The sequence below is a fragment of the Eretmochelys imbricata genome, chromosome 7 (assembly GCF_965152235.1).
Source record: "Eretmochelys imbricata isolate rEreImb1 chromosome 7, rEreImb1.hap1, whole genome shotgun sequence".
In the NCBI taxonomy this organism is placed as follows: Eukaryota; Metazoa; Chordata; order Testudines; family Cheloniidae; genus Eretmochelys; species Eretmochelys imbricata.
Window position 1 is genome coordinate 103,132,544 of NC_135578.1, and position 23,229 is coordinate 103,155,772.

At 39.6% G+C, this 23,229-nt stretch overlaps 1 protein-coding gene across 1 annotated transcript in view; it reads left to right on the plus strand.

The window, feature by feature from the left end:
* ADAM12 (ADAM metallopeptidase domain 12) overlaps nucleotides 1-23,229 on the plus strand; it is a 352,228-nt gene that overhangs the window by 107,709 nt on the left and 221,290 nt on the right. The window lies entirely within an intron of this gene.

Genomic DNA, 23,229 nt, shown 5'->3' on the forward strand with positions numbered 1-23,229 from the left:
TGCCCATAGGTAGGCAGGACAGAACTGTGTATTTCTCTTTGGTACCACTAGTTCAGTCCATTATTATGAGACTGAGGTCAGGGCCCCCTGGTACTAGGCTCTATACATACACATAGAAACAAAGGGTCCATGTCGTGAAGAATTTACAGTCCAGTTAGACAAGACAGACAAGGGGTGAAGAACAGAGGTACAGAGAAATTAAGTGGCTTGCCCAGGGTCACTGAGGAAGACTGTGTCAGGGCCAGTAATTGAACACAGACCACCCAAGTTTTAGTCCTTTGACTTAACCATGAGGTCATACTTCCTCTTTAGGCCTAAGTTCTCATGCCAACAGTACCAACCACATTCTTGGAAGCAGACAGAGGTGGAACCATCTAAGTTAACAGAAAATGACCTGTGTGTTTCATACAAAATACTATACAGTGTGTGTTACATTGCAGATCCAGTCTCAGATACGTTCTATGATCACATTTTCCTAAAACTATAGAATAGCGAAAAGGATTTTCTGCAGGTTTTCTAGCTGGTGAACTCTAGCAATAAATGCTTGTTTTCATCTGTCAGCGAAGCTGCAAGCACAGACATACAATGGTTGTACTGTATAAACTTGGGGGGGGGGTTAGAGTGGGGGATGAAAACAAATGTCCACAGTATGAAACGTGCTGCACTCAAGCTCGTGACAAGTAACCAGTGTGGACCTCAGTGAGGGCACCTCTCGACTACTTCATGGTAAAACCAGGAATAATGCTTTTTATTACCATTCAGTCGGATGATCCGAACATCATCCCTCTGTGGCACGGTGTCCACTTCACTCTCCCAGTCGGTGTTATACCCAAATCACAATGGTTGCTGATTTTCAGTGCTTCTTAGTAGTTCATTTCCTCTGTCTGAAACAAGATACAGATTGCAGCATTCTGAGATTATTCAGTTCCAATTGTTCATTGCAGCTAAAAGAAGACTGAATTTGCTTAGTATGGTATTAGTTTTATATTCTTTTAATCTTTGACAAAGGGGATGCCTAGTTTCCTGAATGTAGAATATGCCACAATTGAGGAAGCTATTCATATTCTCTATCAAAGATTTAAAAGAACATAAAACCACTAATATTGACATTAGTAAACGTATTAAATCCTGTTTTACCTGCAGTCAACAACTGGATTTAGATGTCTTCAGGCCTGCAAGTTGTGCTGACTTTAAGCGATAAAAAGCACATGAAAGGACTGCAGATCAGCTAATGTGAGAACTCAAGCATCTGCTTGATTAACAGGAATGATGATATCATGCATCAATTTGGGAATACGGGGGTTTACTTTTTAAAAAAATCCTTTATTTACAAATTATCTTTACTTACTATCTATTAAGTTTTTCGGGATCAAAATGTGATTTTTTAATTTATATTTTTCTAAATACAACAAATATACTAATATACCAGATTTATCATAATACACAATGTAAATAAAGAGAGTTAGGGTAAAGGGAAGGGAGGAGAAGTGACATACCTATCTTCAGGGTCTATGTTAATCCTAGAGCTCTAAAAAGTCATCCCTAATTGCTTTGCATTTTGGGCATTCCTCTTTTGTGGAATGCCAGTCATTTGCTTGCTGCGAGGTCAGCCATATCACTGAGCCAGGCATCAGTATTTGGTGGGGACTGACTTTTCCATTTTTGCAGGATAAATTTTTTAGTGACCAAAGCTGCACATTGGAACCACATTGCCTTGTCAGATAATCTCCAGGTACCAAGGATGTATCCTGAAATGAAACTTAAGTGGGAGGGCATCAGTTTAGCATCCAATATCAAATTGGTCCTCCTCCCCACCTCTTACCAAAAATTCTCGATGCAGGGCCATTCCCAAAACATATGAGATAATTTAGCATCAGCAGTGGTCAGAATTTATGAGGTCCATTACCATTAGCCTATGTGGGGACCAGTATGTTAGAACAAGTATTTTTTTATTAATAACCATAGCCTCAGGTCTAAAGTTACTTTTTCAACATTAGATATAATTGTTTTCCCTTAGGTCGGAGATAGTTGTCCATCCAAATTTCTATTCTAAACAACTCTCAAATTATCAATCTTTGGCAGAGATTTTGGGGCCAGAAAATTGTAGAAGGATACCACTGGCTGAGTAAATCAAGAAATTTCCTCCAAAATATGTAGTTCTGGAGCTCCCAATGCATCTGGTCCAAATACAATCATAAGTAAAAGCTTTAACTGGAGCTATTTCCATGCTCCGGAGCAGAGCAAGCCAAAGTATTGCTGATGATCTACAAATGGTTTAAATTTACAATTGTCAATTACCTGTGACATTGTCATAATGCCTCTGTCCATCAAATCCTACCATCAGTTTTGAATCCAACAGCAAAATTAGTGCAGCAACGTCAATAACTTGGTTAAGGTACACATTGGTGAACACCAGTTTTGTGTACATTGCTTCACAATGCGTACTGGATGAATATCTGTGTGCTATTCATTATTACTGTTGACGTTCATGGCAGTATGCTGATGTATAAGAAGAAATAATCTATGCTTCACTGAGTTTACAATCTAAGGACTTGATGTTTTTCCCACAGAAATCAGTGGCTACATTCCAGTGGTGTCAATGGCATATGTAGAGGCAGGCCCTGTGTTGCAATATGTAGCTATAGAATGATGGGGTATGAGAATGGTCGGAGAGAACACGCTCTTGAAATTTGTATTGTTTAGAAGCAGCACTATGATTACCTTTGTTTCCAAGAACTTTGGAAGGTCGTTGTGGCTGGGTTCTCAGAATTATGATGAGAAGCCTTCAGAAGAAAAGAATAGAATAGGCAGGATGCTTAACTAGGGCCAGATCATTCCTTAGGCAGATTATTTCCATTAGAATTATTTTGTGAGGAAGAGTGTCCCCACCCATCTCCACAGAGCTGGTTTGGATTTCATCTCATAAGTCTCCCCTGAGGATCCACTAAGGCAAAATGGAGCTGCTATACTTGATCGGTCTCCCCTCTACCCGCACCACATGCATTCCAGTTCCCTGACAGCACATGCTATGCTGTTAAGAAATCCTACACTGCCCTGGGATCTCCCTGAAAGGGAATTTCAGCCTCCAGGGCTGAAACCTCATCATCCCTGAGGTATATGGGTTTGTGGAACATGATGTCCTTGACTCCTTCCATCCCCTTTCTAGTAGCACAGCCCATATCCAGTAGAAGGGTTTCTGCGGGCTCACAATAGGAGGTGGGGAATAATTCAACGCAGCAACACTGTTCCTTTCAACTCTCCTCCATGCTGGGATATGCTGTATCCCTGTAACCTCTACTTGTGAATATGGAGGGCATGATATGCCCCCTAGAGATTATAGCTGCTGGGGACTGGGAGTTGGGTGGATTCTATTCCCAGCTGTGCCACAGTCTCACTCGCTCTGATGGTGATTAAATCACTTAACCTCTCTGCTTTCCATTTGCAATATGGAGATAAAGCCACTTGCTTCACACAGGCATTGAAGGCTTAATTGATTAATTTGTGTAAAGCCTTTTGAAATCCTCAGCTTAGCGGCACTAAAGTAACACAAAGTAGAAAGTACCAAAATTAACCTTTTGGAGAATGCAGTTTAACATATGAAACACAAACTGCCTATTACAAAGATGAGTGTTGGAAAAAACTATTGTCGGTGTGCTTGAAATAAAGTGGAATACTAAGTACAAATACCTTTACAATTTGTCCTTAAATAAGCGATGACAAAGTTCTGACATGCATGCTCTGTAATGTTACTGCTGATTGTTTCATGTAAAATATGTTATCCCTTGAGGAATCGGGGGGCAAAAACCTAAATGACATAAATTCTGCATTGGGTTATGCAAAAACTGGGTACAGTTTTCCAGACTTAGCAGAAACAGCTGCTCTGAGTAGCCTTCACGTTAAAACCCATTTACTGAAAACTGTAGAGATTTTCCAAAGCTAGAGTTGTATTTCAAGAAATGATTTCAGATGCATTAGCTGACCCAATTGGGGAATGGTGTGTTAAACCATCTGTTATCTGTGGGAATATTTAATGTGAATTAAATAGTTTGTTGATTTTTAGGATCAGAAGATGTGTTCATGTTTTGTTTTTATGCAGCATTTATAGTTGGCACTGGGAAGGATTATGTAAATACATACTCAGACACATACATAGATTTCAGGTTTTCTTGAAGTTCTTCAACTATTAAGCATACTTTAAATCTCCCTACAGAAATTTTTGCTCAGTGTTTGAGAACTTTTATTTTAGTGACCAGACAGAAGTCATATTTGGTAAAAGCAGAATTATTTGCAATAAATTCCATTTGTCTGTCTTAGAGGACTATCTTGGGAATGTATGTTGCAGGCACATTTATGATTTAGTTCCAGAATATGATTGCACTTCTGGGTGCCTTGAAGTTCTTCAATGCCTCAAAATGTTTTAGAAACACTTGTCATCTGAAGAGACTTTCAAAATCAGCAAATCATCTACCAGCTACAAAATAAAATTTCATTCGAAGTAGCCCTCACTGTATTATACTGCATTACATGAAATAATACCGATGCAGTTTTATTGTGCAAGCTACAATAATTTAGGTGCTTGCAAATTCCATTAAAGTTAATGGGAGTTATGCATGTGGTTTAAAGGGAGAGCAGATTTAATATGGTAAATGAAACCAGAAAAAAAATTAACATTAAATCTGAGTTTGTCAGTGGAGTGGTATGTGGCAAATCTGTAACTGTTTTCTAGGTGCAATTGTATACTGATAGCAGAAACATACTGTATACCGATGCAAAAATAGGCATCTATTCAGCAAAGCATTTAAGCACATGCTTAATTTGAAGCATGTGAGTAATCCAGTTGAAGTGAATTAAATTTCTCACTCACAGTTAATTGTATACTTAAATGCTTTGCTAGGGTGGGCAATGATTAAGAAACACATCTTTGAACAGATGTTAGCCGTTTTTAACTTTGAATCACATGGATGTAAAAGGGTCAATCAGACAAAGATGGAAGGTTAAAATAGGGTGGTAATTTCATAATAAATTAGAGAGCATTTGAGGGAAGAGTGGGGAAGAAGGATGGCTTTGTTCTGAGGGCCCTTCCTTGAGACTCAGGAAATCTGGGGCCTGTTCCCAGCTTTACCACAGACTTCCAACATGACCTTGAGCATCTCACTTATTATGGAAATAATAATTCTCCCTAACCTGAGAAGAGTAATATGGCATATCTAAATGGAGATATAGAACACATGGATTTCACTGCCCATTTCCCTTCAAGTTTGTGTTGTGTTAAGTCCAATTTATAATGTATTTGAATAAAGAAATAAAGAACAGAAAAAGATGATCCTCTCCTGTTCCCCTTGCAAATTTCCCCATGCCTTTCTCTTGCTGGGGCATAGTCTGCCCCACTACAGAAGAGACCAATCATCTAACCCTGCAGATCCCTTGCAAGTGTAGATGTCCACAAGTCAAGGGCCATGTCTGACTATGCAGCGGCACTGTGTTCTAGCAGTAATGCTACGGTGGAGGCACAATACCAGGGATTCCTCTGGCTGTGAATACCACAAGGGTCCTCTTGAAAAGTGAATCCAAAAGCAGAAGTTTCTCATGGAAAAGACAATTCAACCCTGGTATGTGTTAACTTTTTCCCTGTCAGCTCCTGGTGGCTGGAAAGAGGACGATGTGTATGTCACCATTATTATTATAATTTATCATCATTTTGACCTGTCTACTCCTGCCCCAATTTGTCTTCTTCCCAAGGGTGGATATCCAAACCAGCAGAGAGGTGTTCAAGAAGCCTGGATTAAGCGGGGTTGTAGAGGCTACCTCTTACACAGGCGGGAAGGGGTTGATCCTCTCCATGCCCAGCTCAGGGGCACACTCTCTCCCTGAGATTTATTGTACAATGTATGCCATTACTATTTGCATGTGGGTGCTTTTATGGTTAAAATACAGGCCTGAGAGCCTGTGGATAGGCCATAGACTTCCTGCGTGACCTTGGGCAAATCACTGACCTTTACTTTGCCTACGTTTCCTCATCTATAAAATGGCACATTTGGGAAGGAAGGAGATGACTAAAACAGAAATGAAATACCCCCGTGGTAGATTTGCATATTAGGATGACTAAAGCTAGGCATCTAAATCCATAGTTAGGCCCATAAATAAAAATGATCTGATCTTCAAAGGGGATGAGCATATGCAGCTCCCATTTAAGACAATGAAAGATGTTGGTGCTCACCGCCTCTGAAAATCAGAACATTTTATTTAAAGACCTAATTATGGCATCTGATCCAACTCCCATTCAAGTAAGTGGAAAGACTCCTCCTCTTGATTTAACTAGGAGTTGAATCAGGCCTTAAGCCCTTAACTTTAGGCACTCACATTTGAAATTTTGGCCTAAACCATTCATCGAATCTTTTCTTAATCATAAAAATACTTTGTGCATGCTTCTGTAGGGAAAAAAAATCCCGATGTTCCTCCCAACCTGTTCTTTCTGAATAGGAATCATGACTGGCCTGTTGATGATGCTCTAGCTGGCATGATTTAAAAGGAAATAAAGGACTTCTACTGCCAAAGAAAATAACTGACAATATTTGTTAATTAATTGACATATTTGTATATAATCATTGGCTTGAAATGTGGATAAAGAAAATGAGTCAAAACAAACAAAATTATTAAATGGAGAAATAGGGCCTCCCAGAATATACTTACTGTTGTAATTCACTGCTGTAATTTGGTCAAGGAGACTGTAACTCCCTGACTATTTTATCTGCAAGTACAGGAGCCATACTGCAGTGTTTCAGAGCAAGCTAACAATTGTAGTTACACTTTAGTGGCGGTAAAAAGTTGTTCTGAAAGTCAAAAATGCAATTGACTTCCACATTGGTACCAGTCTAAATGTGTGCACTGCATTGAGATATTGGGAGTCAGTTATTAACAGTTAGTGGGAAAGGGTAGAGTTCATACCATTGTTTTATTAATTTTGAAAAAATGAAGTAAGGTCACTTCTTCTGCTTAGCATATGCACAACGTGCCTCAAGTGGCATGTGACTAGGATTCATCACCAAATTTGGCCTAGTTGTTGGATCATTAGCTTCCTTGGCCTGAGTTGGGTACTGATGGGGAGTGCAACATGAACACCAATTCATGCCCCCAATAAGATCACTTGCAACAGTTGTATGGTTGTATAAGGATTGCATGTTTTATACATAGAATTGAATACTGCTAAGTATTGTAAACTGTCATATCTTTGCTAAAAGTAAACCATGGTATTGTTTTCTAAAGTCAGCAATTATTCATTAGTGTTAAAATGTGTGTGCTTTGATCTTCTGGCAAGTTTTTTTTTTAAATAAAAAGGAATATTCTGTGTTTGAGGGGGGAAAAAAGAGAGGTATCTTTCCTGATCAGATGGCTAGTGATGATTACAAATTTCGCTAGTCTCATTAGTAACTTTGATAATTTTATAGGATAATTACCAACATTATCTTGCATTAGAACTGGCAAGCAATTTACCAATTGTAGGCAAAAGCTATTGTTAAGGACAGAGTGAGACTTCCCATATAATGCTCTGTATTCACAGTCTCTCAACTTTCTGAAAAAAAAATCTTTTTGATTAAATTGTTCATGCTTGATCTCAGACCAAAGATTATATTTTTGGAAGGTTTGAGCAAAATCTACTTACCAATTTTTGTTTTATGGGGAAGAAAATATATATACTACTACTCCTAGTGTTAAGACATTTCACCCCATACAACATAACAGTGGCTGGATTTTACAAGCTGAAACTTCACAGGCAGCCAGTCTTCACCTAGGACTTGTCTCCAGGCCAGTTTGTGCAAACAGTGAAATAATAAGTAACGGGGTTCCAAGTAACATGGAATTTACACATGCACAATTTGAAATTTCCTCCAGTTGCATGGCCAGATTATTCCACAGTCCTGTAAGTAATATTGTAAATTGGTAATAGAAATGTTAGTTATGTGCATGTGGATTTGGCTGCTACTCTGCTGTGTAGTTCCATTGTTGTACCAGTTTTGGGTTATGTCAAAATGGAAGTACCCAATGAAATCAGGAGAGAGAGCTTTGATGGTTTGATCTGTCTCCCACCCTGCCTTTTTTTTTAAACCCACAAAAAGGCAGGTTGGGGAAAAGATGAATTATAAATATTTATATTAATATAACACTTAGAATGGGAAGGAGAAAAGAACCAAACTGCTGTTCTAGAGCCGCTATTGTGACCACCATGGTGATTGCATGTCACCGTGTCATGAACATGTCCATGCCCTCTTTATCTCATGTCCTCCAATGTCCTGGGAAATAGCTGTTCTGTGTCACACAATGAAGTTATGGAAGAACATGTTTATACCACCCCGAGGTCAAAAGATTGTGGAGCCAGCTGGGAACTGAAGACGTGTGATTCACTAAGAACATTAGTTTTAGATGCTGCAACCTGGTAATAGCCTTGAATCAAGAGAACACAAGGTATTTTCTCATGTAAAGTTTCTCTGTCACTAGCATCAGAGTAAAGCAAACAGTTGTATCTGCTAATGAGCTTTATAAAAAGTGTTAGGAGAACATACTTGCTAGTGTACTTAACAAGATAAAGGAATGTTAGCTTTAAATTCTTACTTCCTGTCTTTAATGTCATGTTTTCAGATAACTGTATTCTAACATCACTTGGTAGGGAGGCCAGAGAAGAGACTCAGCTGTAATAACGCAGGAGGAACGTCTACTCCCTCTCCTGTGGCAAGAAACAGTCCTGATGGCGATGTTAATAAAAACACAGACAAAATATAATAATCCATGGCTTCAAAATAAATAATTAGCAAAGAGGAAGGGAGAAAAATATCTTTGCATAAATCTTATGAACACCCAACTAAATATTATGTTCCAGCACATGTGACACATGAGCATCAGAACTTACATGAAGGCCTCTCAGATGCCACCAAGTCATTTTTCATTTTGGCAGTTGACACATTAATGTTTCCAACTAACCCCACACGTTGTTTGAAAAGCTCTCAGATGACTTCTTGATTATTCCCCCACAATGTTCCCATCTCCCAACCAGGTAGATCTCAGAGTTTGCAACCATTTGGATTAAAGTGGAAATACTTTGGAAAAAGCATGCTTGTTTTTCCTTGGGTGTTCAATGTTTTAGTGGCACTGAAAGTTAGGTGGTGACTTTGTCTTGCACTGTCTGATGCGTTAAAATGCTATGCTGAAACGAAGAGGCATCTGCTTCCCTTCGCAGAAAAGTTGGCAGGTACTACATTCTTGCTCTGAAAAGACAAAGAAAATTGTAAACGTTCAGCCCTGATTTTGAAAACATTCTTTAAATGAATTTTCTGCTAGGTATTTTCATTTTGATGCTCATTTCTTATTTAGATTCCTGGGACTGAGAGATGACAGTAAGTCCAGTGACCTCTAGAATTTATCTTCTCTTTGCTCCTAGTGACACTCCCTGGGCTTGTATTCAATTTCTCAGAATTTTTAGTCTCTTCCAAAAGTTCTGCAGAAAAAAAATTAACTTGTTGCTTTGATAAAGAGTTTTATAGGGAAAAATGCCAGCTTATTAATGATCTTTTATTATTCTCTGTTGAATTTTGTATATGTATTTTAAAGGTGTTAGTGAATATAGAATGCACTGAAGAGCAGTCCATCAAGGGGATTTTCCCATTATTTTATGTAACATCTAGAGCAGTGGTTCTTAACCTTTACTCCAGCCTGCACCCCTTTGGTTATCAAAATATGTTCTCGCACCCCTTATCAAAAACCGTTGAAGTAGGTCAGTTCTTTAAACCTGGATATATTTTTTGTTTGTATATTACAGTAATCGTTAAAAAATGTATAATGTTAATAAATACATAGGTTTGATGAAACAAAGTAGTTGTACTTACGTGCCTGTGCTTAATTTGTGTTTTCGATGATTTACCTTCTAAAAAAATTCTGGTATGTCTCACACCTCCAGAAAGGGCATCTCGCATCCCCAGGGGGTAAATGCACCCCAGGTTAAGAACCACTGATCTAGAGATTGAAGGAATCAAAAAGAACAATTCAATTCACTCCCTGGTCCTTCTTCTGGAACCCAAGCTACTGCTACACCATGTGTGGGACTTCAGTTAGTTTCTCTGGAAACTAAATGCAAGTTCACTCTCGGGCCCAGGAGGGCAACAGGATTTTTTAGCCTGCAGTTAAACTACACTAAGCTTTCACTGTAGCTAATGCAGGACCTAACTGGAAACTACAAGATATAATTTTCTAGTAGCATTAGTTGTTGGTCTTTTTGTCAATGTCTGATTTCAATAGACCCACCACTGTCAGCAAGGGATTTGCTGTTGCTGATTTCTTGGGTTGAGTTGCTTAAGACTGACTGGATGTACTTGCTCTTCCACATACCTTTCTTCCCCAACTACCATTCATTATTTGTCATATGTATGTTAATTTAGCCAGAGTTATGGTCTAGATTGTACGTCATTTTAAATATCGATGGAGTATAGTACATGTGCTATAGGATATGTCCCACCTAAAAAACAAAATAAAGCACAACTCATGTATATTAGGAGTAGCACATCAAAGATTTCTGTAAATAGGTAGTGAACTTTATTGTCTTCCTAAAGCTGCATATTTTAATATGTGGTTCAATCAATTTATTTTATCATAATAGTATGGCTACAACCAGAGCTGTCCCTAGGGGGGTGCAGGGCCCTGGACATAAGTGCCAGGGGGCCCAGGGCTGTCACCCCAATTTGCCGTACCCTAGGAATGGCTCTGGCTACAACATTCATAAGTATTCTAGATCTGTTTGTTTCCAATAAGAAGTCACGTTCCCTTGCTTCAAAGCTTAAAATACATTTTGGATTTGAGGAACCAAGTGGAGGTAACACCACAGAAGGGAGAGGATAGGGTGAGGAAGGACAAGAGCTACAGTAATAAAAACACATGACTTATTGCCAACTCCAAGCTGTCCAAAAATTGAGTCAGACCCCCAACATCACAAGATTGCTTTAAAAATGATGAGGTTTTTTTTAAAAAAATAACACACATTGAGTTTTTTTTAGTGCCTTCTCGTTTTTGAGCCTTAGGGTTCATGTTTTCAGGCTTGTCTCCACAATCACGAGGGCTGGAAAAATTCATTCTGTCTTTGAATGGGATTGTTCCTAGCAATTTATTTTTTCTCAGACCACTGATCACTGGATCAGAGCAGGGATTGCCTGTTCCTTGCCCTGATCCACATATTTACACTGTCTTAATGTTCTTTAGTTATAGATAAGGGGCACACTGCCCTATTCCTACATGATATTCTATTTTGTGTCTAAGAAAACCAAGTTAGGACATTTAGCATGCAGGGCAGCTTTGATGTGGTATTTTACCTGATGGCTGTGACAGGTGATATTTTTCTAAACTTTCATTGTTGTTTTTAAAATGATGTTCAAATGTCAATAAAACAAGTTTCTAAAACATGTGACGTTGGAATGGTATGTGTCAGGCTCTCCTAACAAAATAAGAGTCCCCTGTCTAGACAAGTTAAACTTGAACTGAATTTTACAAGGGTTTTGTAAAGTCAAATTTTAATAATAGATACACACACATTTTCAGTGGGAATGGTGTGCATTCACGTGAGCTGGATATGGTCCATATTATTCTCTATGACTGTTACAGTGCTTCCATTTTTTATAAAATAAATGGAAAGTTTATGTCTGGGGCTGAAAGAGAATTCCAACCCTTTGAATGTTGTGATTTTTGAAAGGTGCATGTGTTTATTTTTTATCATAGTCTTACCAGAAGTGCTGCTTCTTCCAGGGTTTCAAAGATGCAATTTTATCACACTACCACAGTTCTTTGCATAAGGCTCGGGATTTCATTCTATTTTCCTTCACTGTTAGTTTTGTCAACACAGTTTTCAGGGATTGTAGTTGGCAGTGGGGATGGTTCTGCATTAACTCAGGATAGAACATGCTCCAAGGCTACGTTTTTCTCCTCTCCCCTTTAGGTAAAGCAGGTCCTACATTTCCCCAAAAAACACAGTTTATGCTTGTTGTAATTCAATACTGTGGCAATAAATGCCTTATCAGTCCTGAAACAGCAGTCTGGATAATTCTAAGCAGATGTTTCTCTCTCGTTAATCATAACATCATTTATTTCTTGGACAGTCCTGATTAGCTGATTTTTACATAATGAAAATGGATAGTTAATGGCCACTCTTATGTGGGGGTGAACATGCTAAAAAGAACAACTTATCCGCTTGAGAATAAAAGACTGATGAGCCAGTAAAATTAAGCTAAATGGAATGTGTCTTCATTATGAGTCATTAGAAAAGATGACACTTTGGCTAAGAGATGAAAAATCTTTGAAGACCAGTTGTAAAAGCACAATCTAATGCTTAATAAATATATCATGGCGACTCATAAATTCTATGTATGCATTTTGTTTCTTTGCAGTAAATGTCAAGTTTGATGAAACAACATTTCCTGTATTAGACAGGACCCCTAGTTGGGTGTTGGTTTTGAAGAAACACTTTTGAAATTATTGGCTGCAAAGATGAGTTTAACACCATAATTTAGTAACCACATCAAAAGTTGGAATAACAGTGTTTAAAACCCACTATGTTCTGCTGGAAACAGGGCATTACGAGTACCTGTTAGTAAGCAAAATTTTCCATTATGGATCTGGTGCTCCAGCGTGAATGTGTGCATACATGTGTGAGTGTGTGTTGAAATTTGATCTACGTTTTCAGATGGATCTAACTGCATTTTGTCATGGTGGGGGTGATGATAGGATGGCTGGTTTGATAGACCTTATTGGTGCTTTCTCTTGTTTCAGTTGGACTAATAATAATAAGAATTAATAACTTTATTTATTTATGAACTGCCAAAGTACTCAGGGTGCTACACAAGGAATTAAAACAGAATATATCTCAAATTATCCTAATACAGATCCGATAAAACCAGATAAAATATTAAAAAGCCACACCAAATGGCACCATTAGTAGGGGTTTGCAGTAAGGTCAACATAAACGCTGGCAATAATTATGATAGAAAACACCTCTGAAACAGAGTTTTGTATGTGTGTGAGAAATTGCGGAGGAGTGGGATGATGTGGGTTTCTTATGAAAATGAATGTGAAATGTAAGCATCTACTGTTTCCAAAGACTCATTCACCTGCCAAACTAAGGTGCAATGTTGCAACCCCTAAAATGTGATGTGTCTATTACATAGTTTCTGGTCATTCAAAAGGTGACTTATAAACTGTAATGAAATGTTAATCAGCTATAGCTTTTTAATATAGCATGTACTGGATAATATTTTGTTTTGGAAGGGTGAGCAGGGAGTTGATGGTTAAAATTTGCCCTGACTTGATCAATGACTCGAATTTTTAGTTAAAATGAAAAACAGTACTTTAAATAAATACCAGAAAAATGTTTAATTTGTTAAAAGTATAAGTAGATCATTGCTAGTCTGTGCTACTTTGATGAATAATAATAAACTCTTATTTCATCTGTGTATCTCAAAGTACTTTACAAACCAAGGTAGGTAGCAGTATCCCTATTTTACAGATGGAGAAAATGAGACGTGAAGGGGGAAGGTTATTGGCCTAGATGGGAGTATAACCCAGGTCTCCTGATTCTCAGTCCAGTATCCTGTCTACTGGATAATGTTGCCTGTAGTGTTGTTTGTAGTAGTGACACTGTTTTATTGGACACTAATACTCTAATAAATATACTACATTGCTGTTTTTGTTTATTTAGAAAGAAGACGATGAATCAACTTTTGAGAATCTGTCGCTGCATTTAGTGAAAGGAAAAGGGGAGAAAAGCTAGTATCTTGCCCTAGTGTCCAATTTTAGTGTTTTTCTGAAGTATCACAAAAGAAAGTAATGCTTCAATAAGAAATGCACTTGATTTCCTTTAAACTCACAGGTATATTGATTTAGTGTAATAATAAGGCTTATTTGAAATGGCTTTTCATAGTTGTTACTGAAAGGGTTTCAGCTAGCAGCCACTTTCTGATCTATTTAAGAATAATTGGTGTTATTTTCAGAAGAGACGTGGTTGTGTACATATTTGGAGCCATTTCCATCAGAATTGCAAGTGAATTCTTCTAAGAAGATCACAAATGCGTGGACATGAAAATGGCTTTGTATTAGGAAAGTTTGTTGGAGTGGTATTATCAGAGACAGAAATGTTGGTTGCTCAACCTGACAATTCTTAGAAAAAAAATACATGCACATTCTCTTGGCAACGTCAGGACTATGGCACTTCAGTCTGGTTGGAGGCAGGGGAATATGCTACTTTGTTTTCAGGGGGGGAGGAGTTCACCTGCATTGCAATATGCAGCAATTGACTATGGATTAAAGTCACAGTCTCAGAAGATGCCTGCCTCCTGGCTGCAGTGAATGCAGCTGCTGTGAACCAAAGGAGTCATGCTAATTTAAAAAAAAAAAAAAAGCCCAGAATGAGGGGATGTGACATTTTTATCTTCTCCCCGCCCCTCACTGAAATTATCTAAGAATGTGTCACTGCCTTGAGGAAGTCAGAGATGCTTCTCTACCCCCACAATTGGCATGTACCCCAATAAAGTAGGTACACCCTGGAGCAATTAGTTTGAACGTGTGTGTCAGTGACTGGTAGTGGAAGTAAATGGAATAAAAAAGGACCAGCAATAACTTTTGATAGGTAATGAATTCACTTAGTAGGAAAGGGCAGAGAAGAGACTGAATTGTTGAATGCATTAATGTGAATGTCTTTCACATCTTACTTATAAGCCTTTTAAATCCCTAGTGTGCAGGTTCATATGGTGACCTGAGCCATGTTTTGTTCATGTACATGGGAAAGATTTCATGTTAGATTTTTCCAATTCCCATGCAGATAGCACAGAATTGGACTTGATTACATTGGTTTACTTATCAAGTGATAAAAGGCTTCTCTGGTATGCACTGGGGAGAGGAGGAGCCCACACAAATCAAAAGAACTGCTGCACCAGCACAATGTTTTGGAACAAAGTAATAATCCCTCTCTCTTGTGTAAGCTCTCCATGAAGGGCTGGATTCCAATAGCCTTGCTCATGCTGAATAGCACCTTTCTTCCCAAATACCCCTGCTGGCATCAGTGGGGTTTCCTAGGGAGTAATGCACTACAGTATCAGAATCCGGCCCTCACTATGTATAAGCTGTTTCTACTTCAATGGGCAAGCTATGTTTGCTGTGTTTGGATATGCAAGGAGAGAGAGCCCAGAAGCCTCAGTGGTCCCTGAGTGCAAGGGCTGAGTGCAAGGTCCCTGAGTGCAAGGGGAGCCACTAATGTTGCAGACAGTTTCATCTCCCCCTTGGGGGCTGAGTGGGAGAGATCATGAGCTGGGTCCTGAAACTCTTTCCCTCAGCTAGTGCCTGGAGAGCTAGTGCCTGGAAGGGAGAGAAGGGCAGTCATAATGAAATTGATTAATTGATTGCCACAGCCTGACTCAGTTGTTCAGGGAATAAAACTCCCCTGCTAGTCCCTGCTCAGAGTGTGACTCCCGTGACGGTGAGGAGATCAGGAGCTACTCACCTGTCATTCTTCATTGTGAGCCCTGGCTCCACCCCTTTATTCATAACCTACAGCAGCCTGGCCAGGTTCACACGACAGAGCAAGCTGCTCCACAAAGCAAATGGGGGAGCAGGGGAGGCTTCGTGATTCTCTGAGTCACTCTCAATTCATTCTTTGTTCAGCACCTGGGGTAATGCAGCTACATGCCAGCCTTATTCAGGGCAAATTTTAAGGTTACAGTGTAGCTCCACAAGTAATGATTTTGGGTGCGATTGTGATTCATTTGGGACTAGGGTGACCAAACAGCAAATGTGAAAAATCGGGATGGAGGTGGGGGATAATAGGAGCCTATATAAGAAAAAGACCCAAAAATCGGGACCGTCCCTATAAAATCGGGACATCTGGTCACCCTATTTGGGACTACTATATGAGGAAGGGTGGCAGAATCTAATTCAAGGTTAATATTGCTTCAGCCACAGTCCCCACTATGGTACACTAACGGTAGTGTTACCTCGTAGATAAGTAGTTGAAAGCACAATTCCTTAGAAACAAATGAATGTCGTTGGTCTTGTTCTCAGTTAAAGAGAGGAAGTAGCTCTTCTCTCCCCACCAAAATAGTAGAAGGCATTAGACAGCTTAGAAATTCTAAAACTGGGAATGTTTTTTTAACATAACCAAAGAACAACTATGTAATATTTTTTTCTCCTGCTGATAATAGCTAATCATAGTTAATCAGCCTCTTACAGTTTGTATGGCAACTTACATCTTCTCTGTATATCTATATCTATATCTATATCTATATCTTCTTACTATATGTTCCATTCTATGCATCCGATGAAGTGGGCTGTAGCCCACGAAAGCTTATGCTCTAATAAATTTGTTAGTCTCTAAGATACCACAAGTACTCCTGTTCTTTTTATGTAATATTAAGTAGTTTTGCATTTTAAACCACTAGTAGGATTTCTACTGAGTACATGAAATAGAACTAATGCAAACATGACATAAATATTTTAATAGGTTTTTATTGCATTTCTTTAGAAAATGTTTAAAGATCAACTAGTGTATGGCAGGAGTACTTCATATCCATGCCCCTCTTAGTTCTTTTTTAATTGTTTTATTAACACTGTTTAATTGAATATTGACATATGGCACATTTCTGCATGGAGCCTATTTTATGTAGGGATTTCACATGGGCTGTTTAGATGCTGTTAAGTAGGACAACATAAGAATGTTGATTAATTGCATGTGCATTTAATTGTATTTGAACTAATTCTGTATTAAAGATAAAACACTGATGTTGATATTACTGCTAGAGGTTTCTTTTCTGATTAATGTTCACTATTTTATATGTATACTTTTATACCACTTAATTTAGGTACATTTCAGTTCTCAAGATGCCGAGTTAGCATGTGTGATCAAACTCAGAGCTAGGGATCTAAATATTTTAGTCTACGAAATGTTCTCCCTTTTATCTCTCCTGGTATGAATAATTCACTTTCTGCTTATTTTCAAATGTGAATCCTCTTCTGGGAGAAAAAAAAGAAAAGAAAAGAGGGGGTGGGGATGCATACAGATAAAAGTAAGTACTACAGTGTTGTTAACCTTGCCCTTAAAAACTATTCACACAGTATAGAGGTATGTAGATAGAGGCATTGTCTTATGTCAACTGTCTCAAGAGCTTGTTGCGAATGTCCTTTACATGCGAACAGAGGAAGGGCTGGCAAGGCCATATATATTTAGCCATACTAACTTGATTGCTTTTCTCAGGGTAAATGGATTTTCTTGCTCTTTTGCTCATGTCAAGGTTCCTCCCCCACTCTGAACTCTAGGGTACAGATGTGGGGACCTGCATGAAAAATCTCCTAAGCTTATCTTTACCAGCTTAGGTCAAAACTTCCCCAAGGTACAAAATATTCCACCCGTTGTCCTTGGACTGGCCGCTACCACCACCAAACTAATACTGGTTACTGGGGAAGAGCTGTTTGGACGTGTCCTTCCCCCCAAAATACTTCCCAAAACCTTGCACCCCACTTCCTGGACAAGGTTTGGTAAAAAGCCTCACCAATTTGCCTAGGTGACTACAGACCCAGACCCTTGGATCTTAAGACCAATGAACAATCCTCCCAACACTTGCACCCCCCCTTTCCTGGGAAATGTTGGATAAAAAGCCTCACCAATTTGCATAGGTGACCACAGACCCAAACCCTTGGATCTGAGAACAATGAAAAAGCATTCAGTTTCTTACAAGAAGACTTTTAATAAAAATAGAAGTAAATAGAAATGAAGAAATCCCCCCTGTAAAATCAGGATGGTAGATATCTTACAGGGTAATTAGATTCAAAAACATAGAGAACCCCTCTAGGCAAAACCTTAAGTTACAAAAAAGATACACAGACAGAAATAGTTATTCTATTCAGCACAATTCTTTTCTCAGCCATTTAAAGAAATCATAATCTAACACATACCTAGCTAGATTACTTACTAAAAGTTCTAAGACTCCATTCCTGGTCTATCCCTGGCAGAAACCAGCATATAGAAAGACACGCAGACCCTTTGTTTCTCTCCCTCCTCCCAGCTTTTGAAAGTATCTTGTCTCCTCATTGGTCATTTTGGTCAGGTGCCAGCGAGGTTACCTTTAGCTTCTTAACCCTTTACAGATGAGAGGAGCTTTCCCCTGGCCAGGAGGGATTTCAAAGGGGTTTACCCTTCCCTTTATATTTATGACAGCTCATATCTTTGTAGAAAGTTGAGATAGGATGAAAGTCAGTCCAGCAGCAAGGAGACCTGTCCAAAATCATATGCAACCTTTAAGCTGCTCATTCAGACTTTGTGTGTTGTGGAGTACCTTGCATGGGCCCTCTGCACTGGGGTGAATGTTACCCTGTTTATAAGAACTTTTGAGCCCCCAAGATGGAGAAGATAATTTTATCATGCTCAGCAAGAAGGTTGAAATCATGACTTCTCCCTCCCCTTGAGTGGTGTTGTCAGGTGACTGTTTTTGTACATTGCCGTGTTTCAGGAGATCAATATGAGCGTTCTGCATTTTCAGGTTTTTTTGGTTTAGCAATGTCTGCCATTTTAATTGAAAGATGCACTAAAACTAGAACCTTCAATCTGGACCACTACATGTTCTATGGGAAGATTAGATTCCCAGATTTGGACCACCTCTATGATTTTGGTCTTGTGTTAAATAAAAATGTATGGGGCATATTTTCTGAAAATCTTGTGAGAGCTGATGCGCCTATAAGAATTCCACACACACAGGTAGAAATCTCATGAGAGCAGCAAATCCCACAAGATTTCCAGCTCTTTGGTCTGAAATGTTTCTTGAGATGCTTTTGGGGCTTCAGTGTTACTGAACCTGAATCTGAAACCTTGCTAAGCTGGGCCTCAAACATGAAATGTAGCCTAAACCTGACCTAGATCTTCATTCCTGCTCCCTAGCCCGTTTGTTTTAATTCAGTCAACCAGAAGAGTAAATTATTGCTTATGACACTGATCTTTTGTGCCATGTTTTAGTGCTCTTGTGAGATTGTAAAGAATGTCATGACACTGGTGTATACCGTAGAAGTGTGTTGGAGGAGGTTATTGACGGACAGAATTTAAGGCCAGAAGGAAGCATTAGATCATCTAGTCTGCCCTTAAATTTCACCCTGTTACTCCTGTATTGAGCCAATAATTTGTGTTTGAATAAAGCATAACTACCAGAAAGACATTTAGTCTTCATTTGAAGACATCAAGAAATGGAAAATTCACCATTTCCCTTGGTAGTTGAGTAGGGGCAGAGTAGCAGACAGTTCTTGCCCCAAGAGCTTACCATCTAAATAGACAAGACACACAAACAGCGGGGAAAGGCTTGTAACACAGAAGCATGCTATGTTGGTGTCATGTTAGTTCCATAATTTTTGTTGGGTTTATGTAAAAGGAGATAAGCTAAATGGAAAGAACTCAGAAGTGGAGGGGAGAAGAGCGTAAGAGTGGCAGGTGTGGAATTAACATAAGAACAGCCATACTGGGTCAGACCAAGGGTCCATCTAGTCCAGTATCCTGTTATCCGACAGTGGCCAATGCTAGGTGCCACAGAGGGAATGAACAGAACAGGTAATCATCAAGTGATCCATCCCCTGTTGCCCATTCCCAGCCCCTGGTAAACAGAGGCTAGGGACACCATCCCTGTCCATTCTGGCTAATAGATTGACCTATCCTTCATGAATTTATCTCTTTCTTTTTTGAACCCTGTTATAGTCTTGGTCTTCACAACATCCTCTGGCAAGGAGTTCCACAGGTTAACTGAGCATTGTTTGATTTAAACCTGCTGCCTATTAATTTCATTTGGTGACCCCTAGTTCTTGTGTTATGAAAAGGAGTAAATAACACTTCCTTATTTACTTTCTCCACACCAGTCATGATTTTATAGACCTCTATCATATCTCCCCGAAGTTGTCTCTTTTCCAAGCTGAAAAGTCCCAGTCTTATTAATTTCTCCTATTATGGCAGCCATTCCATACCCCTAATTATATTTGTTGTCCTTTTCTAAACCTTTTCCAATTCCAATATACCTTTTTTGAGATGAGGGAACCACATCTGCCTTCAGTATTCAAGATGTGGGTGTACCATGGATTTATATAGAGGCAATATGATATTTTCTGTTTTATTATCTATCCTTTTCTTAATGATTCCCAACATTCTTTTACTGCTGCTGCACATTGAGTCGATGTTTTCAGAGAACTATCCACAATGATTCCAAGATCTCTTTCTTGAGTGATAACAGCTACTTTAGACCCCATCATTTTATATGTATAGTTGGGATTATGTTTTGCCATGTGCATTACTTTGCATTTATCAACATTGAATTTCATCTTCCATTTTGTTGCCTAGTCACCCGGTTTTGAGAGATCCTTTTGTAGCTCTTCAGAGTCTGCATGGGACTTAACTATCTTAGGAGTTTTGTATCATCTTCAAATTTTGCCACCTCACTATTTACCCCTTTTTCCAGATCATTTATGAATATGTTGAACAGGACTGGTCCCAGTACTGACCTGTGGGGGACACCACTATTTACCTCTCTCCATTCTGAAAACTGACCATTTATTCCTATCGTTTGTTTCCTATCTTTTACCAATCCATATGAGCACCTTCCCTCTTATCCCATGACAGCTTAAATGAATCCTGTGAAGGAAGAGAAGACTGCGAGGGAGGAGGAAGGACAGGGTTTGGAGCAAATGGTTAAGCAGTACAGGGCAGAGAAAATCCACTTAAAACTGAAGAGAGCTCTCTGGATATCCAGAGGTTCCTGCTTTCGCAACTTGTGCTCCTACTAGCTGACTATCTGTCTGGCTCTTCTCTGGACTTTCCCCCCAAGGGTATATGGTGGGAGGAGAAGAGGCACCACTTGGGTCCTAATACCCCCAGTGTGTGTGTGTGTTCCTGCATAACACTGGGACCAGGGAGGTGCTGGGGATGGGTTTAGCCCTGTCTGGGCCCCATTTTGCCTCCTTCCTCCAGTGCAGCAGCCCCTTCTTTGGTTGTTTTCTGCTCCTACCAGCTAGTGTCTTGGCTGGCTCCTCTCTGCCATTTTCTTTCTTCCTGTGCTAGATTAAAGAGTCCTTCAGTACCCGTATTTGTGCCCCATGAAGGTACTTGTTCACTGTAATCAAGATGTTACAGTTCAGGGCAACTACATCTGTATTCCTCCTCTGTGGTCAGAAAGGGCAACTACTCTAGGCATTTGGCTCCCCAGCTGTGGCCTCTTCTGGGTGGAGACACTTTTCTCCCTCCTGACCAGGATTTTTCCAGGCTGCACAGTTCCCTGCCTACATTGTGATTCCCAGCAAGCCACACTGCCCAAATGGCTTTGCTTTCTCCTCAGAGGCTATGTTAATTGCCTCTGGTTTTAAGTTACCTTACAGGCCTTTCTGAGCAAGCACATATATTCTTAATGTAAAAGCATTACAGAGAAAACATTAAAAACAAAAGTGCTAATAAGCTTATCAGGATCTCCCCCTCCCAACTCCACAAGGGCTGTGGTCAGTGTCAGTCCATCCAACCCTTCCGTAAGGACGGGGCCTTATGCTTGGAGAGAAGGTCCTGTCCATTTGACAGATCAGAAGGAAGGCCCTGAGTCTGTTTAAAGTCAGGCTATTTACCAAAATACCCTTACTTTGTTTGTCTGGTCTCTAGAGAATCCAGTTTGAACCTGTGTATGCAAACATCCCCAAGAGAGGTGCCTTTCTGGAGGTGTTACAACCTGAGTGAATTTGCCTAATCACCTCCCACTGATCTTAGTTACCAGAGGACCTGTGGTTACCCTCCTTCATGGAATTACACACAGTTCCTTTACCACAATGTTTCATAAACTTAATACAGCAAGAGCTTCCAAAATATGGTAGGAAATTGCCATATCTGTCTCACAAGTCACCTCTCAAACTTCTTTTTGATAAACTAAATAGACTGAGCGCTTTAAATCTCTCTCTGTAAGACATTTTCTCTAGCCCTTGAATCATTTTATGGCTTTTTCTTGGACCCTCTGCAATTTTTCAACATGCTTTTTAAACTTGATGCCATATTCCAGTATTGATAACCACTAATGTTGTAGAGAAAGGAAAAATCACTTCCATACTTCTACTCATTATTCTCCTGTTCATACAGCTGAGGAGTGCATTGGGTGCCACAGCATTGCACTTGAAGCTCACCTTGAGTTGATTGTTCACTATGACCCCCTAGATCCTTTCCAGAGTCACTGCTTTCCAGGGTACAGCCCCCCATTCTATATGTATGTCCTGCACTGCTCATTTCTAGGTTTTGTGTCTTTGCATTGGCTGTGTTAAACCACAGAGGTCGGGGGTGGGGCGTTTAATTGGCCACAGTGAATCCAGCGCTGTGTGACAGCCCAGTCCTCATCATTATGTACCATTCCACCAATCTTTGTGTCATCTGCAAACTTTATCAGCAGTGCTTTCATATTTACTTCCAGATCATTGATGAAAATATTGAATAGGGTCAGGCCTAGTAACAATTCCTGCAGAATCACAGGAGAAACATCTACATTCAGTGATTCCCCATTGACATACTTCTTGAGATCTGTCAGTTAGCCAGTTCTTAATTCACTTAACGTGTGCTTTATTGATATTGTATAGTGCTATCTTTTTAATCAGTGTCACATGGTAAAAAGTAAAGGAGTACTTGTGGCACCTTAGAGACTAACCAATTTATTTGAGCATGAGCTTTCGTGAGCCACAGCTCACTTCATCAGATGCATACCGTGGAAACTGCAGCAGACTTTATATATACACAGAGAATATGAAACAATACCTCCTCCCACCCCACTGTCCTGCTGGTAATAGCTTATCTAAAGTAATCGTCAGGTTAGGCCATTTCCAGCACAAATCCAGGTTTTCTCACCCTCCACCCCCCCCCCCCACAAATTCACTCTCCTGCTGGTGATAGCCCATCCAAAGTAACAACTCTTTACACAATGTGCATGATAATGAAGTTAGGCCATTTCCTGCACAAATCCAGGTTCTCTCACTCCCTCACCCCCCTCCAACAAAAACCACCCCCATACACTACCAGCAGGAGAGTGAGTTTGTGTGTGTGTGGGGGTGGTTTTTGTTGGAGGGGGGTGAGGGAGTGAGAGAACCTGGATTTGTGCAGGAAATGGCCTAACTTCATTATCATGCACATTGTGTAAAGAGTTGTCACTTTGGATGGGCTATCACCAGCAGGAGAGT